Source organism: Schistocerca serialis, chromosome 1, assembly GCF_023864345.2.
Source record: "Schistocerca serialis cubense isolate TAMUIC-IGC-003099 chromosome 1, iqSchSeri2.2, whole genome shotgun sequence".
In the NCBI taxonomy this organism is placed as follows: Eukaryota; Metazoa; Arthropoda; class Insecta; order Orthoptera; family Acrididae; genus Schistocerca; species Schistocerca serialis.
In genome coordinates this window covers 794,212,863-794,225,508 of record NC_064638.1, presented here as the reverse complement: position 1 = coordinate 794,225,508, position 12,646 = coordinate 794,212,863, and positions in this window count along the sequence as shown.

Genomic DNA, 12,646 nt, shown 5'->3' with positions numbered 1-12,646 from the left:
GGAGACGTCGGAAAAACAGACATCCTAAACACGAATGAAGACGTTCATATGAACCTGGCCCCTACGATTGAAGAACCAATGGAAACGGTTGATCACCGTGGACCTGATAAGGGGACTGCGTGGTCTGATGACACTGGATGAGATTAGTAATATTACCGAATGACGCATGCGTATAAAATTGCCGGGTTCGATTCTCGGCGGATTTAGGGATTTTCACTTACCTCGAGATGACTGGGTGTTTGTGTTGTCCTCATCATTTCATCGTCATTCATGAAAGTGGCGAGTTTGGACTGAGCAAAGGTTGGGAATTTGTACGGGCCCTTATAACCGCGCAGTTGAGCGCCCCACGGACCAAACATCATCATCATCATCATCATCATTATCATCATATAAAATTGCCACGCTCAATGTCAACAGAATAGTTTCTGACGTAAAATTATACTCTGAGAAGGACTACTTATACGCCGCTGACTTTGACATAGCCATGTTACTAGAGGTAGTTACGATGAAAACAGCAGATACACTCCTGGAAATTGAAATAAGAACACCGTGAATTCATTGTTCCAGGAAGGGGAAACTTTATTGACACATTCCTGGGGTCAGATACATCACATGATCACACTGACAGAACCACAGGCACATAGACACAGGCAACAGAGCATGCACAATGTCGGCACTAGTACAGTGTATATCCACCTTTCGCAGCAATGCAGGCTGCTATTCTCCCATGGAGACGATCGTAGAGATGCTGGATGTAGTCCTGTGGAACGACTTGCCATGCCATTTCCACCTGGCGCCTCAGTTGGACCAGCGTTCGTGCTGGACGTGCAGACTGCGTGAGACGACGCTTCATCCAGTCCCAAACATGCTCAATGGGGGACAGATCTGGAGATCTTGCTGGCCAGGGTAGTTGACTTACACCGTCTAGAGCACGTTGGGTGGCACGGGATACATGCGGACGTGCATTGTCCTGTTGGAACAGCAAGTTCCCTTGCCGGTCTAGGAATGGTAGAACGATGGGTTCGATGACGGTTTGGATGTACCGTGCACTATTCAGTGTCCCCTCGACGATCACCAGTGGTGTACGGCCAGTGTAGGAGATCGCTCCCCACACCATGATGCCGGGTGTGCAACACACTAAACAAAAAACATTCCTGGGACGGAGCGTATGGCAGATAAACGTGTCACTGTTGGAGGACGCAGAAATGAAACGCGAGATCCGTGATAAGTGGCAGCGATGCCTTCGGACGTAATCCAGATATTCAACACACATCATGTTGTGGCTACAGTTTGCAAAACCGCAGATAAAAACATGCATCGCACGATATGGCCGCATAGTGGGGAAAACGCGCCTTGGAGCATCACTTTCTATGCCTGCGCGAATTATATGATGACCCTATGGGGTTGGTAGCAAACAGCTCTAGAATCTAACGCACTAAAGGAACAATAACAGCGTTGGCACAATGATCTCCAGAGGGAAAAAAAGTTAGAGCGCGTTCTGCGATTGAGCTGACGCAGGAGAATACGTCCGTAAATCACTTGTTCCGGGAAGCCAAGAGAGATCGACAAAAGTTACTCCAGAACGATGAACACGGGAACGAATACGAACAAGTCACAATAAAAAACTACGTAGCGCAACATTATACAGATTTTTACGCCGAATCGGCAACGGCAAATGAGCCGTTTTTATACTACATCCAACCCACGGTCAATCCCACTGACAACGCCGACCTTGTAGCCAACATAACTCATGAAGTATTTACCATAATCAAAGATTCGCCTACAAAGAAATCGGCTGGTTTAGGTGGCATACCTATAGAATTTTATGCTTGCTTTTGGAACGTCATAGGACCAGAGTTGACCAAAATATGCAATGAATTCAAAAAATGGCTCTGAGCACTATGGGACTCAACTGTTGTGGTCATAAGTCCCCTAGAACTTAGAACTACTTAAACCTAACTAACCTAAGGACATCACACACATCCATGCCCGAGGCAGGATTCGAACCTGCGACCGTAGCGGTCGTGCGGTTCCAGACTGCAGCGCTTTTAACCGCTCGGCCACTCCGGCCGGCCTGCAATGAATTGTTGGGAGACTTGCAGGCGCCATCTCAAGTTGCGGAAGAACTGAGTGTCCTGATCCCAAGGAAAAAAAAAAAAAAAAAAAAAAAAAAAAACACGTAGCACTCTGCTGAAGTATTTTCGTCCACTTACTATACTCAATTCCGACTATAAAATCTTCACCCGACTCATAAAGAATAGAATGAAGACAGTACTGTCGAAGGTACTTGGTCCTTACCAAATGAGTGCTGTCCCAGGGAGAACTATGTCAAAGGCATTATGTGTATATAGGGATGTCATAAATTTGTCGTGGTTATGTAAATGCAACCTTGGTCTCATTTGACGCATCAACCACCACTTTCTGCTAACCGTAATGCAACGGATGGGGTTCAGTGCTCATTTGATTCGCATCATACGCAAATGTATAGTCGGAACTTCCGGTCGAACCAAAATTAATGGCTAACTAAGTTCACATGTCCCGATTAAGCATTCAGTGGGACGAGGCTGCCCCCTTTCTATGACACTGTACGCAATTTCCATAGAACAGTTACTGTAAAACCTGCATCACAGGGTACAAGGTCTACACGTGTTGGGAAAGAAAACCGTGTGTCAAGGTTATACTGATGACATTAGTGTCATAGTTAACACGCAAACAGAAATTGAAACGGTTCAACAAGTTCAAAATGGTTCAAATGGCTCTGACCACTATGGGACTTAACATCTATGGTCATCAGTCCCTAGAACTTAGAACTACTTAAACCTAACTAACCTAAGGACAACACACAACACCCAGTCATCACGAGGCACAGAAAATCCCTGACCCCGCCGGGAATCGAACCCGGGAACCCGGGCGTCGGAAGCGAGAGTTCAACAAGTAATTCATGCTTACGTCACTTCTTCTGGATCCAAACAGAATGAACACAAATCGAAAATTTTACCTGTCTGAACCCACATGGAGAACATTCAAATAACGTGGCTACAAAAGGACAGAGTAAACGAACTAATTAGGCATGATTTTTGATGTCCAATCCACGAGAGATGACAGTTGTCAACTGGGACCATGAACTCTCCGTGAACACAAAACTAGAACGCTAAATCGGATACAGAGAGCTCTATTGATTAACAGCTATTGTTGTTTGTTGTTGTGGTCTTCAGTCCTGAGACTGGTTTGATGCAGCTCTCCATGCTACTCTATCCTGTGCAAGCTTTTTCATCTCCCAGTACCTACTGCAACCTACATCCTTCTGAATCTGCTTAGTGTATTCATCTCTTGGTCTCCCTCTACGATTTTTACCCTCCACGCTGCCCTCCAATACTAAATTGGTGATCCCTTGATGCCTCAGAACATGTCCTACCAACCGATCCCTTCTTCTGGTCAAGTTGTGCCACAAACTTCTCTTCTCCCCAATCCTATTCAATACTTCCTCATTAGTTATGTGATCTACCCATCTAATCTTCAGCATTCTTCTGTAGCACCACATTTCGAAAGCTTCTATTCTCTTCTTGTCCAAACTATTTATCGTCCATGTTTCACTTCCATACATGGCTACACTCCATACGAATACTTTCAGAAATGACTTCCTGACACTTAAATCAATACTGGATGTTAACAAATTTCTCTTCTTCAGAAACGCTTTCCTTGCCATTGCCAGTCTACATTTTATATCCTCTCTACTTCGACCATCATCAGTTATTTTGCTCCCCAAATAGCAAAACTCCTTTACTACTTTAAGTGCCTCATTTCCTAATCTAATTCCCTCAGCATCACCCGACTTAATTAGACTACATTCCATTATCCTTGTTTTGCTTTTGTTGATCTTCATCTTATATCCTCCTTTCAAGACACTGTCCATTCCATTCAACTGCTCTTCCAAGTCCTTTGCTGTCTCTGACAGAATTACAATGTCATCGGCGAACCTCAAAGTTTTTATTTCTTCTCCATGAATTTTAATACCTACTCCGAATTTTTCTTTTGTTTCCTTTACTGCTTGCTCAATATACAGATTGAACAACATCGGGGAGAGCCTACAACCCTGTCTTACTCCCTTCCCAACCACTGCTTCCCTTTCATGTCCCTCGACTCTTATAACTACCATCTGGTTTCTGTACAAATTGTAAATAGCCTTTCGCTCCCTGTATTTTACCCCTGCCACCTTTAGAATTTGAAAGAGGGTATTCCAGTCAACATTGTCAAAAGCTTTCCCTAAGTCTACAAATGCTAGAAACGTAGGTTTCCTTAATCTTTCTTCTAAGATAAGTCGTAAGGTCAGTATTGCCTCACGTGTTCCAGTGTTTCTACGGAATCCAAACTGATCTTCCCCGAGGTTGGCTTCTACTAGTTTTTCCATTCGTCTGTAAAGAATTCGTGTTAGTATTTTGCAGCTGTGACTTATTAAGCTGATAGTTCGGTAATTTTCACATCTGTCAACACCTGCTTTCTTTGGGATTGGAATTATTATATTCTTCTTGAAGTCTGAGGGTATTTCGCCTGTTTCATACATCTTGCTCACCAGATGGTAGAGTTTTGTCAGGACTGGCTCTCCCACGGCCGTCAGTAGTTCCAATGGAATATTGTCTACTCCGGGGACCTTGTTTCGACTCAGGTCTTTCAGTGCTCTGTCAAACTCTTCACGCAGTATCGTATCTCCCATTTCATCTTCATCTACATCCTCTTCCATTTCCATAATATTGTCTTCAAGTACATCGCCCTTGTATAAACCCTCTATATACTCCTTCCACCTTTCTGCTTTCCCTTCTTTGCTTAGAACTGGGTTTCCATCTGAGCTCTTGATATTCATACAAGTCGTTCTCTTATCTCCAAAGGTCTCTTTAATTTTCCTGTAGGCGGTATCTATCTTACCCCTAGTGAGATAGGCCTCTACATCCTTACATTTGTCCTCTAGCCATCCCTGCTTAGCCATTTTGCACTTCCTGCCGATCTCATTTTTGAGACGTTTGTATTCCTTTTTGCCTGTTTCACTTACTGCATTTTTATATTTTCTCCTTTCATCAATTAAATTCAATATTTCTTCTGTTACCCAAGGATTTCTACTAGCCCTCGTCTTTTTACCTACTTGATCCTCTGCTGCCTTCACTACTTCATCCCTCAAAGCTACCCATTCTTCTTCTACTGTATTTATTTCCCCCATTCCTGTCAATTGCTCCCTTATGCTCTCCCTGAATCTCTGTACAACCTCTGGTTCTTTTAGTTTATCCAGGTCCCATCTCCTTAAATTCCCACCTTTTTGCAGTTTCTTCAGTTTTAATCTACAGGTCATAACCAATAGATTGTGGTCAGAGTCCACATCTGCCCCTGGAAATGTCTTACAATTTAAAACCTGGTTCCTAAATCTCTGTCTTACCATTATATAATCTATCTGATACCTTTTAGTATCTCCAGGGTTCTTCCAGGTATACAACCTTCTTTCATGATTCTTAAACCAAGTGTTAGTTATGATTATGTTGTGCTCTGTGCAAAATTCTACCAGGCGGCTTCCTCTTTCATTTCTGTCCCCCAATCCATATTCACCTACTATGTTTCCTTCTCTCCCTTTTCCTACACTCGAATTCCAGTCACCCATGACTATTAAATTTTCGTCTCCCTTCACAATCTGGATAATTTCTTTTATTTCATCATACATTTCTTCAATTTCTTCGTCATCTGCAGAGCTAGTTGGCATATAAACTTGTACTACTGTAGTAGGTGTGGGCTTCGTATCTATCTTGGCCACAATAATGCGTTCACTATGCTGTTTGTAGTAGCTTACCCGCATTCCTATTTTCCTATTCATTATTAAACCTACTCCTGCATTACCCCTATTTGATTTTGTGTTTATAACCCTGTAGTCACCTGACCAGAAGTCTTGTTCCTCCTGCCACCGAACTTCACTAATTCCCACTATATCTAACTTCAACCTATCCATTTCCCTTTTTAAATTTTCTAACCTACCTGCCCGATTAAGGGATCTGACATTCCACGCTCCGATCCGTAGAACGCCAGTTTTCTTTCTCCTGATAATGACATCCTCTTGAGTAGTCCCCGCCCGGAGATCCGAATGGGGGACTATTTTACCTCCGGAATATTTTACCCAAGAGGACGCCATCATGATGTAATCATACAGTAAAGCTGCATGCCCTCGGGAAAAATTACGGCTGTAGTTTCCCCTTGCTTTCAGTCGTTCGCAGTACCAGCACAGCAAGGCCGTTTTGGTTATTATTACAAGGCCAGATCGGTCAATCATCCAGACTGTTGCCCTTGCAACTACTGAAAAGGCTGCTGCCCCTCTTCAGGAACCACACGTTTGTCTGGCCTCTCAACAGATACCCCTCCGTTGTGGTTGCACCTACGGTACGGCTATCTGTATCGCTGAGGCACGCAAGCCTCCCCACCAACGGCAAGGTCCATGGTTCATGGGGGGGGCTGCCCTAAGCAAAATATATCACGTCGCAGCAGTGTTACCAGTACCCAAGGATATAGCGCGAAATATTTTAGCTGCAGCGTATTAGTTCATCTGGAGCGGAAATATCTTTAAAGTGACCATAGTATTAACCCGCCCCACTGGCTGTTTGGGCGTCAAAGGCATCCAGAAACAATACACTACCGTATATATGGACCGCATCCGCAAAATACTGCAGGTATCCCACCGACAATTACAAAAACGTTCTTCAACAGTTTAGCCCCAACGAGCAAAAAGACTCCAGTCGGTTTTGGTTGCATCAGTGCTCAACTCGGCTACGTCCGGACTTACTACATGGAAATGAACTATATTCAGAATACTCCAGAGCAGCTTGACATCGGAGGGACCTGTTACCACCTCACGAGACTCCATAGGCCAAACCCCGTGGAAGCGAAATATCCAGCGGTCAACTGGAGTAATGTCTGGAAAAATATTAACAGTCCCATAATCCACTCCAAAATAGTGTCCACATGGTAAGACATTGTAAACGAGAAGGTCCCCACAAGTGAAAAACTGCACAATATCAAATTGAAGCAGAGTCGGTACTGCGATCATTGCCATACTGTAGATAGCTTGGCACTCATCCCAATCTGCCGAGACCAGTTCCACAAATGGAACTGGACTAGAAAAAAACTTGCAATAATTCCCACGACTACAGAATCTGCTATAACATTTAAAGAAGCACTTGAACAAGACTGGAGCTTCTTTCCTGAAACAACAATAGCTACACTTTCGATTATCGGCCAGTTCGTACATTTTGCAATTACGACTAAAGATGCGAGTACAGACGAGTATCTACAGTACATAATGGAAGAGCACCGTAATCTTAAAAAAAGTCCGAAATACAAAGCTCTGTTTCAAAATTTCTTACTTCACACTTTGCCACAATGAAGAGGTAATTTTTGATTGACGCATAACACTAAAGTGAGCCGCTACAAAGTTTGCATCATTTTAATTAAATTGGCACAAAAAATTTTTTTTTGTTAGTAAGCCAACTCAAGGTGCCCCAGGACAACTAATTATGGCAGAAGCCATAACATGGAAAAAAATAGATAAATAAATATACACGTAAAACGTAAAAAAATTAAAAATAAATAATAAAATATAAATAAATAAATAACAATTTTTTCAGAAGTGTTTGATTGATTCTGTTTTATTCTGTTTAACGGATATTGGGCTCTTTGTTACGACAAGAAAATTTATTTAATTACTATTAAAAACAGTCTTGATCACGATTTATTTAACAAGGTGACCGGTTCGACCACTACTGTGGTCATCTTCAGACCATTGAGTAGGAACCCCTTTCTGTTGGAGAATCACAATGTTGTGATTCTCCAACAGAAAGGGGTTCCTACTCAATGGTCTGAAGATGACCACAGTAGTGGTCGAAACCGGTCACCTTGTTAAATAAATCGTGATCAAGACTGTTTTTAATAGTAATTATTTACAAGACATTGATCACTGCTGTTCCCGTAATGCATTCAAAAGTAAAATTTATTTAGTTTGTGTTAAACAATGAAGAAATAAAAAAAAGATTGCGTACTGGTTACTGCACCTGCCCAGTAAATAGGAGATCCCAGCTGGAATAAAAAAATAAAGAAATATAAATAAACAAAAAAAGCTGGATAGGATGAAAGTGGCGGTGGCACTAGTTTTGTTTTTGTTTTTAGGTTAGATATGTTTTGGGGGTAATATGGGTAACAGGGGACCAACGCCTGAAGTGGAAGAGGTTTTTTAGGAAGTTTCGAAAACACATTTGACTAATGGTAGTACTACACTGCGAAACAATCTCAAAGAGATAGGGAATATTTTTAAACGTTGCAGTCAAATAATTATCTGGTATAGCCTGAAACATGCTCTCGGTAACAGGTCGAACCAATTTGTAAGGTCGGGAAAGTGTAAACTACAGTGCGTGTCCTGTGATGGAAGATAGGTTGGGAACGCAAAAGACCCCCTGCCCCTCCCAGACTGAGGAATTACGAGAAGTCAACGTTAGACAATTCTGTTTATGAAACAGGCCACCCATTAAATGTTACAGAAGACTTTGGGAAATAGTGCACACAAAAAGAAAGCAAGGAATCTCAACTTGAAATAATTAGAAATACTCTTAACGTGCAAATAAATAACAATAGAATGAGGTTTCTGAACAGCCTTTTGGATTTCTTTTAGATCGAATGAATAGTTATAATTAGTATTCCACCGAAGTAATATTTAGAAATTGACTAAATAACATCCGTGGACACCTTTGGAGATATAGAAACAAAATATGCATATACATTTCGCAGATGAAGCGACGCCAGCGATGCAAGTGGCTGGCACGTAGCAACAGATGAATGGCGGGATGTAATCCGAGAACTTGCTATTTTTGATATTGTTACTTCTATATTTGTCAGTCGCTAAACGTGGCTGTGACTTTTCCAATACTTACAGGAAAATGTATTTAAAGTATTATCCCATCTCCTGTTAACGTCAACATATAATAGTAAAATGTCAGTGCAATGTAATATGTACAATTCACAGTAACAGAATTGTAATCGTATAGTCGAAAATCATTTAAGATGAGAAATGAATTGTAACCAGATGCGTGTAAGCTCAAAGGACACTGATTACAAGAATACATATACATCCTTGGCGCTCACTTTCTGGCGCTTTGCGTCGACAGAAGCTCGTTTCGCGAGTTTCTTTGTGGATTTCAGACACATTTTAATACATTCTAAATTAGGCACAATTTTTACAAATGGTTCAAATGGCTCTGAGCACTATGTGACTTAACTGCTGAGGTCATCAGTCCCCTAGAACTTAGAACTACTTAAACCTAACTAACCTAAGGACAACACACACATCCATGCCCGAGGCAGGTTTCGAACCTGCGACCGTAGCGGTCACGCGGTTCCAGACTGTAGCGCCTAGAACCGCTCGGCCACTCCGGCCGGCACGATTTTTACATTCTTAGAGATTCGCTCCTACTTCTTCCAATAAACACCATTTCGGCTTTGTCTTTGCTTCTGTGCCTTGCGTGTGCCTTTCACAGTTCTCTGTTTCGCTTGTCACGTATCAAGATGTGTGAAGTCCCACGTCTTAAAAATTTTCTTTGTCATTTGTAACATTTAGTCCTCCATCATTTCGACATGTGATGCTTTCTTCTTACTTATGTGCGTATTTTAAACTACTGCTAGCAGATCCATTGTATATAGCACAAAACACAGTACCTGTTCACTTTCGGCAACCTCTGCTGCTGTCTCATAAATCAATCGGACTGTGGTAAATTTCTGTCGTTGGCAAAATAAAACATTCAGTTAATTGCCCCAATCCCTTTTCAGTGAACAGATAAACGTACATGGAGACAATGAACTTGCTTACACTTTTCCTAGTTTTGACGTCTTACACAAATTTGTCAGTACAGACGGTTCAAAATCGCTTTGAAGAAAGTGAGAAAAAAATTGAGTTTATTACTATATCGTAAAATGCCTTTCGACATTTACGAATGTAATATGTTTCCTTGGATTTCCTCTACCATTAGAAACTGTGGTAAAACGGTTTCTCGAGTGACTCCCCCGCTCTCTCTTACTCTCTCTAAAACTGAAATTTGTTACTAATTCTACATGGCGCAGTGGTTAGCACACTGGACTCGCAATCGGGAGGACGGCGGTTCAATCCCGCGTCCGGCCATCCTGATTTAGGTTTTCCGTGATTTCCCTAAATCGCTCCAGGCAAATGCCGGGATGGTTCCTTTGTAAGGGCACGGCCGACTTCCTTCCCCATCCTTCCCTAATCCGATGAGACCGATGACCTCGCTGTTTGGTCTCTTCCCCCAAACAACCGAACCGAACCGAATTCTACATGATTATTGTCACCCACCTGATTAAGAACCATTGGGATCTCTCTTGCCACATGTACTGGTTTTACTGAAACCACCATGATGTTCCGTTTTTTAGCCTGAAATAAATCCTGATTCTGTCCTTTGAATTGTCTAGGCCTTTTTTCTGTAGAGACCAGACGTGCATAATAGATGCATAAATGTTGTAAAAAATATGTGCACCAAAAGTAAATGACATGACATCCTATGAGAGTTACAGATTTAAGAATTAGTGCAAGTATAAACTGGTTTGACCAACCACACTGCTGAATTTGTTTGCAGGGGATGTTAAAAACTGTCTACAGGCAGTCAGGTAGGTAGGTAGGTGGTTAGTGTTTAACGTACCGTCGACAACGAGGTCATTAGAGACGGAGCGCAAGCTCGGGTTAGAGAAGGATCGGGAAGGAAATCGGACGTGCCCTTTCAAAGGAACCATCCCGGCATTTGCCTGAAACGATTTAGGGAAATCACGGAAAACCTAAATCAGGATGGCCGGAGACGGGATTGAACCGTCGTCCTCCCGAATGCGAGTCCAGTGTGCTAACCACTGCGCCACCTCGCTCGGTGGGCAGTCAGGAACAGACGTGTTATACAGTTGTGACATAATGCAATTAATTCATTTTATGAAATGTTTTAGTGTGTGTAAATGAAAATGATGAATATTATATCCCGTTTTACAGACAGTGACAAAAAATATTAAATAAATTTATCATTCATTTAATTCAGGCAGATGTTGCCCTTTGGTATCTGGAAAAAATTTACATGCAGACCCCGTGAAATCTGATACAGTATATAAAATTTTACTAGCCACTGACATTACTTTTTACAAATTTAGCTTACTTCAGAACCATGATTAAAAAAAAATTAAAATCAGCTTCATTAAAAAATCTAGCTGCAAATAAAGGACCACACTAATTGGCTGAGAAAACAGTTTCTCTTCCAAATAATAACAGATAACAATCAAACACCCAGAATGTCAGAACTGCAAGTAGTTTCTGTTCTTCCTCTACTTCTGTATTAGTTCATCATTACTGAATTTGAGACTGAAATAATGTTAATCTTACAAAGTACACTCCTGGAAATGGAAAAAAGAACACATTGACACCGGTGTGTCAGACCCACCATACTTGCTCCGGACACTGCGAGAGGGCTGTACAAGCAATGATCACACGCACGGCACAGCGGACACACCAGGAACCGCGGTGTTGGCCGTCGAATGGCGCTAGCTGCGCAGCATTTGTGCACCGCCGCCGTCAGTGTCAGCCAGTTTGCCGTGGCATACGGAGCTCCATCGCAGTCTCTAACACTGGTAGCATGCCGCGACAGCGTGGACGTGAACCGTATGTGCAGTTGACGGACTTTGAGCGAGGGCGTATAGTGGGCATGTGGGAGGCCGGGTGGACGTACCGCCGAATTGCTCAACACGTGGGGCGTGAGGTCTCCACAGTACATCGATGTTGTCGCCAGTGGTCGGCGGAAGGTGCACGTGCCCGTCGACCTGGGACCGGACCGCAGCGACGCACGGATGCACGCCAAGACCGTAGGATCCTACGCAGTGCCGTAGGGGACCGCACCGCCACTTCCCAGCAAATTAGGGACACTGTTGCTCCTGGGGTATCGGCGAGGACCATTCGCAACCGTCTCCATGAAGCTGGGCTACGGTCCCGCACACCGTTAGGCCGTCTTCCGCTCACGCCCCAACATCGTGCAGCCCGCCTCCAGTGGTGTCGCGACAGGCGTGAATGGAGGGACGAATGGAGACGTGTCGCCTTCAGCGATGAGAGTCGCTTCTGCCTTGGTGCCAATGTTGGTCGTATGCGTGTTTGGCGCCGTGCAGGTGAGCGCCACAATCAGGACTGCATACGACCGAGGCACACAGGGCCAACACCCGGCATCATGGTGTGGGGAGCGATCTCCTACACTGGCCGTACACCACTGGTGATAGTCGAGGGGACACTGAATAGTGCACGGTACATCCAAACCGTCATCGAACTCATCGTTCTACCATTCCTAGACCGGCAAGGGAACTTGCTGTTCCAACAGGACAATGCACGTCCGCATGTATCCCGTGCCACCCAACGTGCTCTAGAAGGTGTAAGTCAACTACCCTGGCCAGCAAGATCTCCGGATCTGTCCCCCATTGAGCATGTTTGGGACTGGATGAAGCGTCGTCTCACGCGGTCTGCACGTCCAGCACGAACGCTGGTCCAACTGAGGCGCCAGGTGGAAATGGCATGGCAAGCCGTTCCACAGGACTACATCCAGCATCTCTA